At 39.6% G+C, this 22518-nt stretch overlaps 1 long non-coding RNA gene across 1 annotated transcript; it reads left to right on the top strand.

The window, feature by feature from the left end:
• Positions 1-9602: 9602 nt before the first annotated feature.
• On the top strand, positions 9603-21756 carry LOC134299764 (uncharacterized). Its single transcript, XR_010007017.1, has 2 exons — positions 9603-9666; positions 20915-21756. It is a non-coding gene; the product is annotated as an uncharacterized LOC134299764 (long non-coding RNA).
• Positions 21757-22518: the final 762 nt, after the last annotated feature.

Below are 22518 nucleotides of genomic sequence, written 5' to 3'. Positions count from 1 at the left end.
GTAAGAGCAATTCACTGTTAAAATGCAATGTCTTAGGCCAGATTGTTGTCAGGGTGGCCACATAAAAGGGGAAAGCGTTGTTTTACCTTTACCAGGTGTATGGAAGATGTAATTTCAGCAAGTGAGACTCACATTACCTGTCAGGAACATCTTCTGCATAGTTATTAAAGGTGCAGCAGCCCCATTTATTTTTGCATGTGGATACACTGCAGTACTTTTGAAATGGCAGCCTCTGTGTTTGTGCTAAGATTCTTCTCCTGAGCCCAATTAGGGATTTATGTGGTCTTCCGTATTATTGTACTACAACTCCTGTCAACCTATCCATCATATCTAGCAATGATATTGGGATCATGCATTAAATATTGGATGATGCAATCCAATAACAGTGTCCCCATTTGTGTTTCAGAGCAGCCTCTAATAACTTGCAAGTGCTTTGGAATGCAACTCCATTAATCTGACCATACTAATCGGTCCATTATTTACAGTAGTGGAAGAAAATATGTCAGACATGTGGTGACCTTCATACAAAGACTATGAAAACCTTAAGTAAAATAGTATGTTAAGAGTAGGGAAACATGAGCTGGAGTTCCTGGTTAAAATTCCAATTCAGTAGCCAATATTTCACTTCACTATATTTCAAGAATAGGAAACAAATACAGAGTTAAGAAAAAAGCATTATTTGTGAAAATCAGATGTTTCCGGCACATCCTCATCTCTACCAAATTGATATGATTTGCAACTATTCAAACATTACCTCATGCATTGATCTGGAAAAGTAAATCTAATTTATCTGGGCTATGTTTTATAATAAATCAGTTTAGATCCTCTTGTCTCAACTATTTTATTGTTGTCATAGATTGTACTTCACAGGGAACGGAAAAGGCATAAGGAGACATAAAAGAAAATAACGTGTTTGCTATTCTGAATGGATAATATGGCTGAGATATGTGGACTTTAAACCCAGTACCATTAGGATAGTTTTTTTTTATAAGTGTCAGATATTCACAGCACATAAATCTGAAGTGAACAGAAACTGTGGGTGTTTAAAGCGTAACTGTTTGTTCAGTATAAGTAAACAAATGAATATAATGAGACCTATCCTTCAACTGAAACCACTAAAGATTCTGTTACACAATTACTGATGATGTCAATTGAGATGTATCCCCATTCCACCTCTTTCATCTTTTTTCTGCCAGTAATGAAAGAATATTTTCAAACATACTAAGACTGTGTCATCTGCTGCCAATACAAGGACAAATTCTAAATATACATATAGGAGATTGCAATGCTTTGCAATGATGCTTCACTTGCCTGTGTACATCCACCATATCTTCCCAAAGAATTGCATGCATAATGTTTACACAAGTCCATAATGCACAGTTATAACTACTGCTATATTATAATATCCATTATATGAAGCACAGGTTGTAGTGGTATATTGTCAGTGACAGGGAAGATCAGCCTAACCTGATGAGCACAGGCATTCTTGGAATTTAAGGTGTATTTAAAGCTATTGTGCACAGCACCTCGAGATTCTAAGGCTGCTGGGGTATAAAAACGATGTCACTTCTTCATTCATTGCATATATTCACAGATTGGCAGTGCTAATTGTATTGTGTTGCAACACCGAAATGATGAGCAGAGTACTAGGATGTCATAACTACCATTAGTATAACATTTACTAGTCTGGTCTAAGAGTATTTTCTGGTCCTAATTATGAGATTCTGGCACAGGTGTTTTACCATATAAGAATGTTATAATTGATGAACAATTAGTGCTACTCAATAAAGAAGCCTCATTTACTTTTTAAAAATCTTGTTGTAGGCTTTTAATTTTTGGATCTCACCATTAAAAACTATAATTACAGTGCAATATATGTATGTCCACTCTGGGTAATATCCTCCTAATTTGAATGAGTCTTACACTCAAGTAAGTATTTATAGGGTTGCAATCTATAGCTGCAAAAGACAATATGCTATAAACTTGAAAAAATAACCTGCCTAATCCCTCTGTCGCCTATACAGTCCTGCCCATTGCACACCTTAAATTCATGATTATCTCCATCTAGAGCTAGACCTATCTTTGAGCCAGACTTACCATCGGCTCTTTTTCCATTGCTCTGTAATTGGCCCACCTGCTTTTCAATGGTCTTAGAGGGTTACAGTGTTACTGTTTATTAAACGGAAACAGTTTACTAAATACGTATACCAGGAGGTTCCGTTTGTTTACTGACATTATAGGAAAGATGATCACAAGCCCCAGATGTTCTCTCAGTCTCACAAGGGAGGGGGGAATCTAAATTTCAAGTGAGGGACCAAATAGGGAGGGATCAACCAGTTAAGCTGAGAACCTGAATAAACCAAAATTTTGAATCAAATGAACTAGCAGTATATTTTCTACTGTTAGCTCTGTTCCAGGAACCATGGGAGCCTGGTTACATACCTCTGTACATGAATTAGGACTCAATGTTATTATAGAACATAGTAGAGCTTATCCTAAGTGGAGGAATCAGGCAATCAAGTCTAAAACAATTTTGTTATTTTGTTTGTAATCAGCACCTCATAGTGATGTCTGTGTCTACCTATAAATATGAATTAGCAGTCAAAACATTAAGGTGCCTGCATGAAGGAAACTAAAAATAGCTGAAAAAATAACTAAACCCTCCAGATTTATAAAACAGACTGGATTGGAATAAGAAGGTGGCTCTGTGTTTCTTTGGGAACAGAGAACTGCTGCTTGGTGATTCATTTCTTGTTCTAATTTACTTTGTTATTTTATATTGAGTAAGCTGTTTTCTCTAGTCAATATAGCCCAATATAATAATACAAAGAATTTTCTAAAACAAACAGTAATAAATCTAGCTGAAGAACAATAAGTTATTGCTCACAAATCCTGTGCACTTGCCACCTGCTACTAGACACGATAGCAAATTCAGTTCTGTGTTAATAAATTCACTTACCTCTATCATTGCTTGGATCATTTAAGAGCTTTCTCATTCTTATAGCAATTTCCTGTCTAACTTAAAATCCACACATATAAAGACCTTGTATCCCTATATATCTTGTGATCCATCCTCCGGTTATACCACCTTCTGCTATCCAAAAGCCAGATTTATTGTGTTGATCCTCTGGTCCTTAGAATATTTTGTTCTAGCTGTACCTTCTACTTAGGACTCTCTAACATAACATCTGTATAATATATCTAGTTTCCTCCATATTTCCTCTTTATTTGTAAAATGTAAACATGGGCTGGATCTACACTGCCATATAATATAGTTTGAACTGCATTGTACTGTCAGTGTACACCAGTGGTTCCCAAACTTATTTGGCCTACTGCCCCCTTTCCAGAAAAAATATTACTCAGCGCCCCCTGGATTTTTTTTTTAAATTTTAATAGCAATTAAACAGAAAGGTGTATGTGTTAATGTTTCTACCTGTTTCACCTGTGGCCATCACCGCCCCCCTGGATCGCTACAGTGCCCACCAGGGGGCGGTAGCACCCACTTTGGGAATCACTGGTGTAAACCCATATAATAAAGTTCAGTGTAGTTCAAACTGCATTATATGCGTTTACACTAACCATGTAATGCAATTCAAACTGCATTATATGGCAGTGTAGGTCCAGCCTTGCACAATCAAACTACAGTTCAGTACAGTAGAGTCTCACTAATCCAAGCCTCGCTTATCCAAGCCTCTGGATAATCCAAGCCATTTTTGTATTCAATGTTTTCAATATATCATGATATTTTGGTGCTAAATTCGTAAATACGGTAATTACAACATAACATTACTGTGTATTGAACTACCTTTTCTGTCAAATTTGTTGTATAACATGAAGTTTTGGTGCTTAATTTGTAAAATCATAACCTAATTTGATGTTTAATAGGCTTTTCCTTGATCCCTCCTTATTATCCAAGTTATTCGCTTATCCAAGCTTCTGCTGGCCCGTTTAGCTTGGATAAGTGAGACTCTACTGTATTTGCAATTTCTAAGTGTCATTGTGAAAGGTGGACATTGAATAAAGTTGTCAGGAACAAAATCAAGTCATTTGAAATAAAAAAGTAGAAATAAATAGTAGAAATAAATAGTAGAAGCCATCTGAATTTTCTGTAAAAGCCAAAATGTCAGCTAAGACTGTTGTACTTTGGAATATAATGAGAAGACATGATTCACTAGAAAAGACAATAATGCTTGGTGAGGTGACCACATGTAGATAGACTCAATCAATTGAAGCCATGGTCCTGAATTTGCAAGTGGAGACTGGAAAAAAAAAGCTAGATGGTAGTTTTGAATATGGCATATGATCTGCATTGTGATGATTGTTTCTCTTGATAACACCAGATCAACTCAGTTATTGCACCAGATCAACTCAGCAACTCAGGATAATTGCTGGTACAGCCACAATCCTGGATTCAATACAGCTTTCAGAACGATGTCAGAAGGTATGTGTGTGCTTTTTATATTCCTGATTAGACAAAATCAACATGTCTCTCAATCTTTTTTCTAGTTTACGTAACATAACAGCAGTTACACTATAAGTGGCCAATAATAGTTTTGAATTACAAACAGCAATGCAGAATAGAGTTCTTAGTTCACAACTGAACTGGAACCTATTCCAAGGGTTCAAAGTGTGGTAGACTCCATTTAATACCCCATGTTGACATAAAACCGGTATGAAATAGAGTGTACCACAAAAGCACAGAATGGTCAGCTAACCTTTGAAAGTCTGCCAGTATAAAATCCCTATGTTTCTCTAAACCAGGGGTCCCCAAACTAAGGCCCGGGGGCCGGATGCGGCCCATCGAAGCCATTTATCCGGCCCCCATGGCACAAAGGCAGAAGGGGGTTAGACTAAATGACCCAAGGGGTCTCTTCTTCTCTTACAACCCTTATTATTATTATTATTATTATTATTATTATTATTATTATTATTATATTTTATGACACAGCAAACAAGATAGATATGCTGGATTTCGTATCACAAAATCACATTATTATTATTATTATTAACATTGAGGCTGGGTGGCCATCTGTCAGGGGTGCTTTGCTAGTGCTTTTGATGCACAAAGGCAGAAGGGGATTGGACTCAATGGCCCAAAGGGTCTCTTCCAACCCTCTTTTTTTTATTATTATTATTATTATTATTATTATTATTATTATTATTATTATTATTATTAACATTGAGGCTGGGTGGCCATCTGTCAGGGGTGCTTTGCTTGTGCTTTTGGTGCACAAAGGCAAAAGGGGGTTGGACTTAATGGTCCAAGGGGTCTCTTCCAACCCTCTTTATTATTATTATTACTAGCTTGGGGTCCGGCGGTGCCCGGGTTATTTGAGAACTGAATTGTTTGCCTTTGTTCCAAGTTTAGTCTCGATCCAGTGTCAGTTGGCTTTAGTTGGTACGGGTGAACTACAATTCCCATATGCAAGTCCATGGTCGATCCCCCTCCAAACAGCTCCAGAATGTAAAGCAGGTCATGGAGACTCGATGTGTCAAGTTTGGTCTTGATCAGACATTGGTGGGGGTCGCAGTGGTCTGGGGAAGTGAGTGAAGATACTGTCAATCCCATTGTCCATGGTCTGTTGTTTCCTCAAATGATAGGAGGATGTAAAGTGGGCCACATTGCACCTATATGTCAAGTTTGGTACAGTTTCATCATTCATGGGCATCACAGTGGTCTGTGGGAGGTGAATTGGATGAAAGTACCGGAAATCCCATCATCCTTGGTGCATTCTTCTGCAAACAACACCAGGACATAAATTGTGTGACATTGCACCTGTGTGTCAAGTATGGTACAGTTTCGTCTTTCATGGGTATCACAGTGGTCCGTGGGAGGTGAATCGGATAAGGGTACTGCAAATCCCATCATCCATGGTCCATGCTGCACCAAACTGGATCAGGACGTAAAGGGGGCCACATTGCACCTGTGTATCAAGTTTGGTACAGTTTTGTCATTCATGGGAATCACAGTGGCCTGCGGGAGGTGAATTGGATGAAGGTACTGCAACTCCCATCGTCCTTGGTCTGTCCTCCCCCAAACTGCTGCAACATATAAAGTGTGTCATTTGGGATATATATACCAGATTTGGTTCAGTTCTGTCATTTGTAGCAGTTGCTGTGGTCTCAAGAAGAGAGTGAAGGTACTACATGTCCCATCTGTGTGCCAAGTTTGGTCCAGTTCCGTCACTGGTGGGCATCGCAGTGGCCTGTGGGAATCGTAATGATTGAAAGTACTACATATCCCATCACCCATGGTCCATCATCCCGCAAACGGCACCAGGACATAAAGCGCATCATGGGGTAGGCTGTCTGGAATTGTGGGAGTTGGAGTCCAAAACAGCTGGAGGGCCCAAGTTGGCCCGTGCCTGGTTTAAAGGCTGCCATAGAATCCTAGAGTTAGAAGGGGTGCCCAAAGGCCATCTAGTTGAACCCCCTTCTGCCATAGACACCATCCAAGCCCTCCCGACAGATGGCCATCCAGTCACAAATACGATTGGGAGATAGAGAGAGTCCTAGATTTGAAAGGGGTCTCTGAAGGTCATCCAGTCCAGCCCCTTCTGCTGTAAAGGAAGACACCATCCAAGCCCTCCTGACAGATGGCCATCCATTCATACATACGATTGGGAGATAGATAGAGTCCTAGATTTGAAAGGGGTCTTTGAAGGTCATCCAGTCCAGCCCCTTCTGCCACAAAGGAAGAGACCATTCAAGCCCTCCCGACAGAAGGTCATTCCAACCATACATACCATTGTATAGTAGGCCATGGGGACTGTATGTATCAGGCCTGTTGGAGTGAGTAGGCCAAAGCCTGCTCTGTGGTAGTTTTTTGCCTCAGTAAAAACTGGGGGGGGGGGGGGGGGGAGTAAACCATCCTTAAAAGGAAAGATTTAAAAGATAGTCATTATTTTCTCTTTAGTGTGCTGTGAATAATACTATGTCCCAATGAGCCAGGGAAAACCTGTCTTCTTTGGAACAGTATTAAGGGGTGAAGATGGCCCCCGCCTTTGGGCCTAGCCGGGCCTAGCAGCCTGTCAGTAGAAGCGCTGAAGGAGGTGAGGTGAAGGGGGTAGAGTTTTCATAAACATACCCACAAACGTTGTTGAAAAGGAAGCATTAAAACATAATTATTTTCCATCATTAGTTAGATTCAGAATGCTGTGAATGTGTGAGTGAACTGTAATTCTTAGAACCAAAGTTTTTTATTATCAGTATGACAGTTGGGCATGTTGGGTCTATGTGGTCCAGATCCGTTGTCAGTGGGTTCATGGGTCGTAGGGGTTATGTGTGTCAGGTTTGGTCCAGCTCCGGCCTTCCTGGTGGTCCCAGTGGTGTTTTGGATTACCAAAGTGTAGGCCGAGGCTGTTAACTCTCCCAGAGCTAGCTTCGTTCTGAGGAGATAAGTAGGCCGAACGAAGCCAGTTGGTAGTAGTTTTTCCCTCAGCGATCCCAGTGGCCTGTGAAAGTGGCGGCCAATCAGAGCTGGCCCATATTCCGGCTGGCCAATTAGAAAGCTGATCCATATTCTGCGAGGCCAATCAAAACGCGAGCACATATTCCGCCAGGCCAATCAAAACGCTGATACATACTCCGATTTCACTTTTATTATAGATATAGATAGATATAGATATAGATATAGATAACTTTATATACAGCTTTATATTTAATAATAACTTGATATTTAATATATGACTAGCTTGGAGACCCGGCGATGCCCGGGTCATTTGAGAAAGGCATTGTTTGCCTGTGTTCCAAGTGTAGCCTATATCCAATGTCAGCTGGGTTCAGTGGATGCGGGTGAGCTCCAACTCCCATATGCAAGTCCCATTGTCCAGTGTCCACCCCCCTCCAAACAGAGCCAGTATGTAGAGTAGGTCATGAGGGCTCCATGTACCATGTTTGGTCTTGATCAGTCATTTGTGCGGGTCGCGGTGCTCTCAGGAAGTGAGTGAAGGTATTGGAAGTCCCATCGTCCTCCAAACTGCACCTGGGTGTAGAGTGAGTCATGGGTGTTGTTTGTTTGAAGTTTGGTCTTGATGAGACATTGATGGGGTGACAGTGGTCTCGGGAAGTGAATGAATATACTACAAGTCCCATCATCCAAGGTCCAAGCTCTTTCAAATCTCACCAAGATGTAGAGTGGGCCATGGTGGCTCTATGTGCCAAGTTTGGTCTTGATCAGTCATTGGTGGGGGTCACAGTAGTGAAGATAGTGTAAGTCCCATCATCCACGGTCCCTCCTCCCCCAAACTGCACCAGGATGTAAAGTGGGCTACCCTGCACCTGCGTGTCAAGTTTGATACAGTTTTGTCATTCATGGGCATCACAGTGGTTTGTGGGAGGTGAATTGGATGAAGGTACTGCAAATCCCATAATCCAGGGGTCCCCAAACTAAGGCCTGGGGGCCGGATGCGGCCCATCGAAGCCATTTATCCGGCCCCCATGACACAAAGGCAGAAGGGGGTTGGGCTAAATGATCCAAGGGGTCTCTTCTTCTCTTCCAACCCTTATTTATTTTATTGTATGACACAGCAAACAAGATAGATATGCTGGATTTCGTATCACAAAATCACAAGTCAAACACTTCCCAAGTGTCTAGGACTGTGCAATGTATTTTCGGATAATACGCGCAGATCTCAGTAAGGTGGCCTTTTGCAGTTGGCAGATCAATTATTATTAGTATTAACATTGAGGCTGGGTGGCCCAAGGGGTCTCTTCCAACCCTTTTTATTATTATTATTAATATTAACATTGAGGCTGGGTGGCCATCTATCAGGGGTGCTTTGCTTGTGCTTTCGGTGCACAAAGGCAGAAGGGGGTTGGACTCAATGGCCCAAGGGATCTCTTCCAACCCTTATTATTATTATTATTATTATTATTATTATTATTATTATTATTATTATTAACATTGAGGCTGGGTGGCCATCTGTCAAGGGTGCTTTGCTTGTGCTTTCGGTGCACAAAGGCAGAAGGAGGTTGGACTCAATGGCCCAAGGGATCTCTTCCAACCCTTATTATTATTATTATTATTATTATTATTATTATTATTATTATTAACATTGAGGCTGGGTGGCCATCTGTCAAGGGTGCTTTGCTTGTGCTTTCGGTGCACAAAGGCAGAAGGGTGTTGGACTCAATGGCCCAAGGGATCTCTTCCAACCCTCTTTATTATTATTATTATTATTATTATTATTATTATTATTATTATTAACATTGAGGCTGGGTGGCCATCTGTCAAGGGTGCTTTGCTTGTGCTTTCGGTGCACAAAGGCAGAAGGAGGTTGGACTCAATGGCCCAAGGGATCTCTTCCAACCCTTATTATTATTATTATTATTATTATTATTATTATTATTATTATTAACATTGAGGCTGGGTGGCCATCTGTCAAGGGTGCTTTGCTTGTGCTTTCGGTGCACAAAGGCAGAAGGGTGTTGGACTCAATGGCCCAAGGGATCTCTTCCAACCCTCTTTATTATTATTATTATTATTATTATTATTATTATTATTATTATTATTATTCCTCAGTGGCCAACTATAGTCCGGCCCTCCAACGGCCCGAAGGATCGTGAACTGGCCCCCTGTTTAAAAAGTTTGGGGACCCCTGATATAGCTGCTCTGTTAGCCGCTCTGTCCCTCAATGAGGGAGAGAGGGCAGGATATAAAACAAAGTAAGTAAATAAATATAAATCAAGTGAAAGGTCAAGATTCCCCTTAGCTCAGCTTTAATACAACTAATTTGTTACATAGAAACCTAGCATAATTCTTTGTGAACACCAGTAAGAGGAATCAAACGTAAACATTCACGTTTAGTTTACCACTGCCAGCATATCTGCGGGAGAATTCTAAGGGATAACTTTCTATAATCAGGACATTGTGACAAAAATGGCCTTCTTTCCAGTAATCACCCACAAGTCTTAGTAAAAAGCACTTGAGAATGATATCAAGGTCCATTAACATACATGTGAGAAGAGGAAAACGTTCAAGCTGCTTAGAAATTTTCAAATCAAAATCAAATAGAGAGTAAATCTGATACTGTATATTAGTTTTCAAATGTAAATGTGCTAGATCAACTCACGCTACTTGTCTACACAGACTAAAAAATCATTCTTTCATTTTACACACAGTGTCTATGACAATTGATTTGTAATTCATTTATTTGAGCTTTAATCCCTTTCAATCTTGCCTTTTATTTCTAGTTTTTACAGAAAATCCAGACTTTTAGGAATGTGGCTCACCCTTCAAAAGGCAGGACTGCTTATATTGTTGGCTGGAGGGATTCGTGTTGGGCAGAACTGGTTGGTGAACTTACCCATCAGGAAATGTCCCCCCCCCCATTTTTATTTTTTAAATTTTTTTGGAAAAGGGTTATGTGTACAAATACTTGCATGTCACTACATCAATATTAGCTGAAATCCACTTAACAAAAATGCATGCATGATGGGGGAAAGATTGAATGTTCATGACCATATGACCAAAAATAATGTGGAGGGTTGGAAATGCAGGCCCCCTCACTTTCTAAAGTACATGAGGACCATGTTGTTGTTTTAAAGCTGGGTTTTGGTCTTGGCTGCTTTAGGCCTAGAGGATGCCTTTCCTAAACTATGAAATAAATGTAAGTCAAGCTCTAAGGATGTAGGTTGTGGCAAATTCCTAGTTAAAATAGATACTTTTCAATTGCAGGCTTTGTGCCCTTGGGAGTCTTAAAATGGCTTTGGAGGATCACTTGAAATCCATGGGCTGCACTTTCCTTATGTGGTCCACATGCCCTTACAAATAACTTAGGTGTATATGGAGGGGACAACAGGGCCATAGCCAGAAAAAAAATTCGGGAGGGGTTTTGAAAATTTCGGGGGGGGGGGGGTGTTGAACCCCTAGCACACACCCTCCCCCGCTACAAACCTGTCAATCTCTGCTTGAGATAGTGCCTGGAGGGACTCTTAATGTTTTGCATCTCATAGACTTAGCATGGGGATTTGGTTAACCAGTTAAAATTCATGAGTAAACCAGGTTTTTTTTATAACCTGAAAATTGGGGGGGGGGGGGTTGAACTCCTAACCCCCCCCCTCGCTACAGGCCTGGGGGACAAGGGTGTGGTTGTTTCCAAATTTAGAAAATGGTTGCATATGTTCAACAAAAACAACATGTATTACATTTTGTTGGTTGAATGGCAAGCATTAGGGTGGCAAGATCAAACATTTACCCTCTCCCTTATTGAAAGGTTTGAATAATTTTTCTTTCTGTATTTTTAAACTAAACAAATCTTAGATGTAAAATTATAGAGCAGCTTCTGGGCAGTGAACGTGGGTGGTATATATGTAGTGCTAGCCAAGGTTTATTTAGAAGGCCTCTTTTTAAATTACAACAGCAGTTTTCATAGTATTTATGGACTGTAATGATTGGTATGTTTTTCCCAGTTATATTTTGGTGTTAAATAATTATAGGCCGTTTAGCTAACACATCCAACTGCTTGAATGTTCCTTTACAGAATAGTGACCTACAGCCCACTATTTACAATGACTCCTACACTATGCTCCAGTGTTGTAGTTGAGCCAGAATTTGCCAATGTATTCTTCATTAGCAGAGATGACAACACTGTCTGAACACCCCAAAGTTTTCCATATTGCCTCTGAACTGAACTGCGAACCTCACAGTATTGTGGCGTGTAAGGGGCAATAGATTTCTCCAATAACAGTAAATGGTAGTGAAGTATCACTGCTGCAATGCCCAATGTGTGTGTGTGTGTTACAGAAAATTATACATACAGACATTTAATAATCACATATATATTCAAATCAAGTCAGTGTGCTGTATTTTTGGACTCTACACAGTGGAATATAGGTATATAGGACACAAGTCTCTGTCAGATTTAACATCATGCTCCTGTTGTACATATTTACAGTAATGGAAACAAAAAGTTGTGAAGGGCTTGAAAGTTTTCCAACCTTCTTCCAGTAGAAGAATCCAAGGTAAAGTTATCCTGAGAGGTAGCCATCCAACCAGAAGCCGTGGTTGCACAGTTAAACACTTGTGAATGGCTGACCTGAAGGTTAGGTTGCTGACCTGAAGGTTACCATTTCGAATCTGCGAGATAGGATGAGCTTCCTTCTGTCAGCTCTAGCTTGCAGGGACATGAGAGAAGCCTCCCAGTAATACATCTGGGCAACATTACTCTCCTCGGGATACATGCTAACTTGCTGATACTCTTCTTAAATTGTAATGTCACAGTATAGGAGATAAAAATATGGCTATAGCAGAAAAAATGGTGCTGTTATTTCTCTTGATCTAAACACTATAGTTGTATTGATACAACCTTGAATTCTGTTGGTATTCCTGCCATTGTACTACACTAGGAATACATTTATTGAATTCAATGGGATTTCCTTTCAACAGATATATATGTAGGACTGTTTATCATAATTATTCATTGGGTTTGAGTCTGACTCTCCAGTTTCTGAAACCTAGATCTCAGCTCTCCATTGCATGGATTATTCTTATGAATCCTGGCTAAGGTTGTAGTTTGTTGAAAATTCTCAGAAAAAAGAATAATTTTAGCAATTTTAATCTCACTGTGAGAGTCTTTAAAATGTGCGGAGTTTTCAGTTATCATTTGCAGCTTAGGATCGATTCTGTGCAAAATGTGCATGTGGTTATGCTCAGGAAACTGCACATTTTAAATTGTGCAGAAAATGCTGCTTCCAATGAAAAGAATGCTTATTTTCTTGTTAGTCCAGGATTTTTAAAAATCAGGGCTCCTCACCATTCAATAAAAATATATTTTGACCATTTTTGAATATTCTTAAATATTTTTCCCATCCTTAAACCTGGAAATGAAACTTTATTTACTGAATATCCTGCCTTTGTTCCACAATAGGATGAAAAGTGACTTGCACCAAATTAAAACAAAGGACAATTAAAAACTTCTTAGTATGAAAGTTAAAAGTGTTAAATGTAGGGCACTGTCTAGCCAAAATGATGAATGTTTGAGTCCCCAAGTTGTACACCTTCTAAAATACTTTAATCAACTTTCATGGATATAGTTGGATAATTAGTGGAACATGAAAATTTTAGCAGTTAATGTGCTTTTAAGCCTGTTAATTGGAATACAAATTGAATTTTTACAGCAGTATTAGGAATGCGCTGCTGATGTGCTGATGAAACGAGCAGACTTCTTCTATTGTCAACTCAATAGAACAAGCTGGAAATCACAAATAGCAAGCTTTCCAAATTTTACTTGCAGGCTTTTAAAAATAGAGAATGCTACTTTATAAGGAACTGTCTGGGATCAGGGAGGCAGGGAAATAATGGAACCCTCTTGAGATGGCTGCCTAGATATGGCCAAAAAAGAGGAGGCATATCATCAAAAGGAGTATAAGAGAGATGGTGAAGATTTGCATAAATTTTCATATGGTTATTTACAAATAGCCAAAAAGTTAAAAATAATTACTAGATTTAAATAGGGATATGAATCATCTAACTATAACAGGAAAGATGGACAACTTATGATTTTTGACTCTGAACTGGACTTGGGCCAGCCAATCCTACATTCGTATGGAATGTACAGCTCTCCAGATGTTGGATTACATCCCCCCCCCCCAATAATCATTCACCCATCACTATACCAGGTACGGCAGGTGGGCTTTACAGTCCAAGAACTTCCGGAGGGTCACATGCTGTTGAACCACACCTCTAAAACAGAGGAAGCCTTCTCCCTGGTAATCAATCAGAGAACTGTAATCTATAAAGCTGGATGCATAGAAACTTTAAATCCCTTATCTGCTCCAAACGTGTCCCTATAAGATTTCAAGACTGCATATTTTACCCTGGTTGGGAAGAGGGATTGCTTGTATATTATGAGTGCTCAAGATAAACAGGACTGTAAGAAATGAATTCACTTAAAACTTTGTGATCAACAACATTATATGGGTTATGGAAGGCCTCTGAAAGCTGTCCAGTGAAGAAAATTGATAGAAGAAAATAAATTCATTTGAAATATGGTGCTGCAGAAGAGTTCTTCCAATAGTGTGGACTGCTTAAATCTATATATATAAAAGAGTGACGGAATCACGGCAGCGGACAAAAAAAACCAAAACTAAACACCCCACAACCTTGAAAATTGACAGCACAACCCCTCATCCACGCCTCTAGGTTGATACAACAAAAAGTAAAGAAAAATAAAGTCCTAATTAGAGGGAGAGGAATAATTGTTTTTATCCAATTGCTGCCAGTTAGAAGGCTAAGCTCCGCCCACTTGGTCTCCTAGCAATCCACTCAGCCCAGGGGACAGGCAGAGTTAGGCCTCACTTAGGCCTCTTCCCCACTGCCTGTAAAATACAGATTATCTGATTTTAACTGGATTATATGGCAGTGTAGACTCAAGGCCCTTCCACACAGCTATATAACCCATTTATAATCATATTATCTGATTTGAACTGCATTATCTTGACTCCACACTGCCATATAATCCACTTCAGTATGCATTTTATCCAGCTGTGTAGAAGGGGCCTCATATAATCCAGTTCTAAACTGATAATATAAGGTTATAAATATACAGCAGAGTCTCACTTATCCAACATAAACAGGCCAGCAGAACGTTGGATAAGTGAATATGTTGGATAATAAGAAGGGATTCAGGAAACGCTGATTAAACATCAAATTAGGTAATCATTATACAAATTAAGCACCAAAACATCATGTTATACAACAAATTTGACAGAAAAAGTAGTTCCATTTGCAGTAATGTTATATAGGAATTACTATATTTACAAATTTACGACCAAAATATCACAATGAATTTAAAACACTGACTACAAAAACATTGACTACTAAAAGGCAGACTGCGTTGGATAATCCAGAATATTGGATAAGCGAATGTTCGATAAGTGAGATTCTACTGTAATATGAAATAATTACTGTGGTAGAATAATACAGAACAATATAATCTCTAAAACCAGGACAGTAAATAAAGAGCAACACTCTGAAAGCAGGGAAATTGGGAATTCCACAAAGGAAACAATGAGGGCCAGCTAACACCTCCCAAGAAACGATTCTTCCAGAAAGGAAGCTCAGAAGGGAGTGAAGCAGTGTGTATTACCAAAGTCATTATTATTACTATTATTATTATTATTATTATTATTATTATTATTATTATTATTATTATTATTATTATTATGTTGCTGTGAACCATGAAAATGAATACAATCTGGCTCCAAGTATTCAAAAACACTAAAATCAGAATATATAAAAATTACTGTAGTATAATAAAACAGAACAATACAATCTCTAAAATCAGAACACTAAATAAAGAACAACACTCTGAAAACAAGGGAATTCCACACAGGAAACAATCAGGGCCAGCTAACACCTCCCAACAAAGTATTCCCATCACCGAAGTCTGGCAAATCCTCTGTTTTCTGAGGGCCACAGACAGTAGAAGCACATAAATTATTGCAAACAACACCACTCTGAAAACAAGGGAATTCCAGACAGGAAAAAATCAGGGCCAGCTAACACCTCCCAACAAAAAATTCACTCAGGGAGGAAACAGCCAGGCTTTAAAGCTGCAAGGCCATTGCATGCTAATCATTTCCCCTAATTGCAGCATTCATACTTGCCTCCAACAGACAAAAAAAACCCAATCAGAAATATTGTATATTCACAAGCTTTAGGAAATAATATCCCCTGATGGCACAGTGTCTTAAAGCGCTGAGCTGCTGAACTTCTGGACCGAAAGGTCGTAGGTTAGAATTGGGGGAGTGGAGAGAGCCCCCACTGTTAGCCCCAGCTTCTGCCAACCCTAAACTTCAAAAACGTGCAAACGAGAGTAGATGAATAGGTACTGCTCCGGCGGGAAGGTAATGGCGCTCCATGCAGTCATGCCACATGACCTTGGAGGAGTCTACAGACAACGCTGGCTCTTCGGCTTAGAAATGCAGATGAGCACCAACCCCCAGAGTCAGACATGACTGGACTTAATGTCAGGAGAAAACCTTTATCCTTTACCTTGACTACCACCAATTCCTCAATACTTTATTTCCCATTCCACCATACTTCGCCACAGCAACGCGTGGCCGGGCACAGCTAGTGACATATAAATAGATCCTAGAGGAAATAAAACTTGAGTTCTCCCTAGAAGCCAAGATGACTATACTAAGATTGTCATACTTGGAACATATCATGAGAAGGCACAACACACTACAAACAGCAGTAACACTTGGTAAAGTAGAAAACAGCAGAAAAGGAGGAAGACTGTGTTACAGATGAATCAAGTCAGTCAAAGAAGCCATGACCTTGAATGTATAAGACCAGAAGATGGTAAGGTAACAGAGCTTTAATGTGTTGTCGAAGGCTTTCATGGCCGGGATCACAGGGTTATTTTATGTATTCCGGGCTGTATGGCCATGTTCCAAAAGTATTCTCTCCTGACGTTTCGCCCACATCTATGTCAGGCATCCTCAGAGGTTGTGAGCTTTCATTGTTAACCATTGTTAACTTTTCTCCCCTCACAAACATCATTGTCCTGATTCAGATTAGAGATTCAAATTATTAATTTTCTGCACTATAACTTCCATAATGTCCTAACCAGAATAGCTAGTGGCAGTACTGGCTGAGCTTTTGGGGACCTGTAGCATAAAAAACATTTCCAGTTTTCCATTTTATTACTGTTAAAACAGCAGGAGGTCCTTTTCATAGATCTCAATGACTCATCAGTCTGGTATAATATTTTCTGATACTATAAAATAAATATTGAACATATTGAATACATCTAAAGCAAATAGTGGGCTTAGCTGGTGAAAGCTTTTCTTGCAGCTCAGACTTTTCTTTCAGATAAATGTATATACTAAAATATAAACAATGGTACTAAATCTAGGCTTGAAAGAAGTGATTTGTATTTCCTTCTAAACTCAGTCACCCATAGAAAAATGTGTTGTAATAATGAGGTTTTGATTCTTTTCTCCATTGCTAGTTTTTGAACTCTAAGTGATGTGGATCTGAAATATGTATCTGTACCTTCAAGGTTAAAAAAAAGCAATTAAAAGTTAAGATTTCAAAAGAAAATGATTCACAATTGCATCTCACCATTTCTGATGAGTTGAAAGACCCAGTGTGAGCTAGATTACAACATTTCTTCAGAGTTTGTAAAGGAATCCTGAAGAAGTGTCCAGGATGGTGACAGGAGATGAATGTATCTTTGTGTGTCCATGAAAAAGCAGTGCAAATATACAGCATTCCAGCCAAGGGCTGAGGCACATACCCAATGATGGGCACTTGGGCAGCTTACCACACCCAATCTTGCTGACTATACCATTTCTATTTATTACCGTTTCTATTTCCTTACCTCCTGAGGTGCTTGTGAAGTTCTAGTTATGGAAAAACTAGTTCAATGAACCACAGTAATTGCTTAACATTTCTAGCTGTGGTAGTTTGCTATGGAAACACTGTTGACAAAAAATTTAATTGCATCTTTGGGATTCTCACTGTTCCATAGCTACTAGCCAGAAGTTTATTTTAGTTACCACCATGTACAGTACAACTGCTTCTCTCATATCAGAAAATATAAAGGCAAGCTCATGATTAATAGTCACAGTCTTCAATTTAATTAAGCTCACAAGGACACATTTTTTAGCTCAAATGGAAAAATTTTCAGTTTTACTTGGTATCTGAAAACATTCCTATTGAGAACACTTGTCTTCATCAAGGCAGATTTCAATGGTGTAATAAGTTTAGTTATAATTAGGTATCTGTCAGGACCCAGGCTGCAGAGCACCAATAACCTTACACAGAGGCCAGAATCTATCTAATATCTTTATTATAGAAATATATAAAGTCAATAAAAACAAGTGAAGAATAAAGTTCAGAAGCAGACCTTTCAGATGAGGTCAAATATAGTCCAGAAATGTATTGCCCAATATAAGATATTAGAGTCCAAAGTTATAATCCACTTGACCGAAACACACACTTTGCCAAGCAATAGTGTGGGGTATGACAGAGTCTTTAAGGTCCAATGTAGCTTGACAACAAGGCTGGAAAATAAACTTGATTCTTGGCTAGATCAAAGACTTGTAACGAGGCAAACATGAAACATGAACAGAGTCCAAGGAAGTCCGTGAAACAAGGCAAGGCTGGAAACTTGATCCGGGAAACAAGGAACTGGGGTTACGAAGTCCACACACGATCTCTCTCCTCAAGCTGAACAATTGACTCCGCAAAGTTCCCCTTGCGACCAGCACCTATATTGGGTCTCGTTTTCCCGCCAACAGAACACTTTCCCTAGAGAACGAGAAGCGAAACCCAACTCTGTCCAGATGCATGACTCCTTAGAATTTCCCAAGGGAAGCAGACCTAATCAGCTAGTTGTTTGGCAGCGATTCTCAGGCTCCGGCGATTAGCCTCTCTGGCTCCTCTATCTCTATTATAATTGTCCCTCCGGGAAAACGGGGGGGAATTCTGCCCAAGGCCTGTTTGGCTACATTCTTGAGGACAAACATCCTCCAGGTGGAGAGGCTCCGATTCTGGCTGAAACGGCGGAAATCCCATGTTTTCCTCTTCGTCTGCCACAATAGTACTAGGAACAGGACTACAAGGCCCATGAGTCATCACAGTATCTAATCTAGGCCACAAGTCATTTCAATTCTAAAATTCTAAGGCTGGTGGTTGGGGTTGGGCTGATGAGCAAATAACCAGAAACAAGAATATGGTAAAATAAAATTAGTATTTTAGCCAGGCAAAACTGTACAGTCAGACCTTGTTAACAGTACCTCTCACCAAGAAGTTCCTTTAAGCTTGCTGAGCCCTAGAATCATAGAATCATAGAATAGTAGAGTTGGAAGAGACCTCACGGGCCATCCAGTCCAACCCCCTGCCAAGAAGCAGGAAATCGCATTCAAAGCACCCCCGACAGATGGCCATCCAGCCTCTGTTTAAAAGCCTCCAAAGAAGGAGCCTCCACCACAGTTTGGAGGAGAGAGTGCCACTGCCGAACAGCTCTCACAGTGAGGAAGTACTGCTGTCTAGCCAGGCGTCCCCCATTCTGTATCTTTGCATTCCATTTTTTCTGCCTAAGTGAAGTATCTTGCATTTATCCCTGTTGAACTTCATTTTGTTAGTCTCGGCCCATCTCTCTAGTCTGTTAAGATCGTTTTGAATTCTGCTCCCGTCTTCTGGAGTGTTGGCTATCCCTCCTAGTTTGGTGTCATCTGCAAACTTGATGATCAAAAAGAAACCTGCTTTTCTTCTTTGTTCTGGTCCAACTTACCTGTCTGAATGTATCTCCCTTTATGAGCCAACTAGAGCTTTAAGATCTGCTGGGGTGGCCCTGCTCTTGGTCCCACCCCCTTCGCAAGTGCAACTGGTGTGGACGAGAGACAGGGCCTTCTCAGTGGTGGGCCCTCAGCTGTGGAACTCCCCCCCCCCCGTGACATCTGATTGGCCCCATCCCTCCTGGTCTTCAGGAAAAGGTTATAGACCTGGCTTTGTACACAGGTGTTCAGGGAGTAAGGTAATACGGAATTCAACCTCAACCTAGCAGTTTGAATAATGACTATGGGAAAACCAAGAAGTATGGAAATCATGCCTTGGCACTTTGTATGTCTTTAATCTGTTTTATTGTATTTATATGTTTTAATTGTTTTATAATTTAATATGGTATGTTTATTGTTGTGTGTACAATGCGGCATTGAATTTTGCCATAGTTTGTAAGCTGCTCTGAGTCTACTTCGAAGTGAGAAGGGCGGGGTATAAATATAGTAAATAAATAAATAAATTTGTCCTATGTCTAACTCAAATGTTTTAGCAGCATTGACACTGGCAGTTTGCTGAAGGAGGGTTGGAGAAACATGACATTTCAGTGTTGGATTGCCACAGCATATCTGCAGCAAACAATGCAATAATGGACTTTTGCTGCATGAAGCTACTATCCCACAGCATTCCTGCAATAAGTAATAACAGAAACTTACTGATAAAATGATCCTCAATGTTGCACCATTCTGAGCAGTGCACTGCTTCTACACTTTGCAGATCCATGCCCCTGTGGCCATACTTTTGAATAGCAGCTGAATTTCTCCCTCCTGCAGTTCCACTGCTCTGAAGGATTATTATTATTATTATTATTATTATTATTATTATTAATTTATTTTGGTAGAAGCAACATTGGAATTGCTATGAAGTTTAGGTTAAAAATTAATTAGATAAATTACAGAGAAGGTAATTGAGAGAAAGACAATCCCATCCCCTACCATCACTTTTGTGCTAGCATGCCAGCACAGAAGCAAATCAGGAGATCATTGCACAGGTAAGTTGTGGCACTATGATAACAACTAAAATATTTTCATAATCAATATCAGGGGTTGAGTTTGTCAAGGCGTCGCTGCAGACTGGCATTTTGCAATAGGAACTGTCACTGTAGATGACAATCCTGCTATGTTGATTTGCCACCTTCATGAGATAAAGTCCACAATTTAAGCTGTGAAAAAAATGAGATTCCACTCTACCTGGTTCTAATCTGCCTGCCTACAACAAGCAAGATAAACAGCAGCTGCCTCCAGAATTCCTTCCTGAGCATATGGTAACATCAAAATGGAGGAGGGGTGTGTGAAAGCAAATGATTCTGCCTCACCGAGTGCCCTAAGTGTTTGTTTTATATATAAAGATATATAGATATGTTCACCAAAATAGAAATCATAAGAAAAAGTAGAGTCTGGGGAAAGAAATAAAAAATCCTGGATGCATTTTGGAAGAAACCTTCAAGTGGTTTCTAGAAGGTTCAAAATGTTTTGCTTTGCAAGGCCAACCTGATCTGGTTGTTTTGTTTCACATGGGCATATCATTAGTTTTGAATAAATGTTGGTTGAAACTTCTGGATGGCTCTTCATTTTGAACTGAATGTTCTTTCTGCCTATGGTACTAAATTTTCTATTACAGAAGTAATGGCTCCTCGGCTGTGGAACTCCCTCCCCAGTGACATCCGGCAGGCTCCATCCCTTCTGAGTTTCAGAAAAAAGGTGAAGACCTGGCTTTGCGAACAAGCGTTTAATGAATGAATTATTATGGCTTTAACTCGGTCCGGACTAAGGTTTACGTGCAAGGTTTATGTGGACGAATGGATTAAGTATTTTATTATACTGTTTTAAATGTATTTATTGGATTGTTTTAAATTGATTGTTTTAATTGCTATGTTTATTTACTGTATACCAGCATCGAATTTGCCAGATTGTGAGCCGCCCCGAGTCCCTTCGGGTGAGAAGGGCAGCATATAAATGATGGAAATAATAAATAAATAAATAAATAAATAATGCCCAGAAACACAACTACTTCATCAACTGAGGCATAGGGTTGTTGTGTGTTTTCTGGGCTGTATAGCCATGTTCCAGAAGTATTCTCTCCTGATGTTTTGCCCACATCTATGGCAGGCATCCTCAGAGATTGTGAGGTACATGAGGTAACTGAGGTATATTTGCATGGTTTCTTCGTCAGACAGTTGCCTGAATTATATAAAACCTTCATGGTTCCCACTGCATGTTTAAGTCACAGGATTCTGACTGAACTCAAGAGCTGAAGTTCCATCTCTCTGATGGAGTGTGCTTGATCTCAGGATGACAGATGCTACAAGCCAGCTGCTTCCAGTTAAGCCCCCATCAAAGTTCACCACTGTCCAAGGGCTACCAGAGGACATTCTGCTGAGGCCTCAAGTTTCCATCAGAGGGAAAATGTATTCTGTTGCTATTATTCTACATAAATTAAAGTGACTGTGTGTATGAAGATTACAGCTGAAGATGATGTATTTCTTTCCTTGAGACTCATTCTGCTTGCATTGTAGCCAACTGTATGGAATCCAAATATTTATTTGCTCACTCACATTTCAAGTCATTCATGTGGAAAATAATATTTGCTCATATTTTCCTTTCATGAGACTTAAAAACAATTTGCTGTGTTTCAGCCACATCAACTATAAAGTAACCAACCAATTTCTTCTCAAGACATATTTTGCAATACAGTATATCATTCATTTGTCTGTGATGCAGTTGTAACTAACAATAATTTCATTATAAAAGTTAACAGACTAAATCTTCTTTACCTTCAATGGTTGTCATCTGTCCCAGTCGAGGGTGGAAAACTTGCATATTTTTGCACTTGCATGTACAAATTAATTAAATGTGACTTAACTTTCCTTTCAACATTTTGAACTTGCGGATACATGGAGAATACTGTGGAAGAATATTTGTCTTCTCCCACAGCAGGGAGAAACATACGATAATTATTCATCCTTGTGTGTGTGCAATAGTTGAGGTTTTACATTCCTATTTGAGGTACTCTGCTGACAAACTCTGACACAAATCAATACAATAAATAAACCATTGTTAAAACCTACACACACATATTGTTTTAGCATTTCCCCCAAATATGCATAAGGGTTAGGCTCAGTGGAGAAACAATTTAAAATAAGAAAAGAAAGATTAACTCTTCCCACAAATAACTTCACCAGTGATATATAAAACATTTTTCTAAGAGGGCTTGCTCCATCCCTA

The sequence above is a fragment of the Anolis carolinensis genome, chromosome 5, assembly GCF_035594765.1.
Source record: "Anolis carolinensis isolate JA03-04 chromosome 5, rAnoCar3.1.pri, whole genome shotgun sequence".
Taxonomy (NCBI): domain Eukaryota; kingdom Metazoa; phylum Chordata; class Lepidosauria; order Squamata; family Dactyloidae; genus Anolis; species Anolis carolinensis.
Note: the sequence above shows the minus strand (reverse complement) of the source record. Positions and strands in the feature narration are given on the sequence as shown.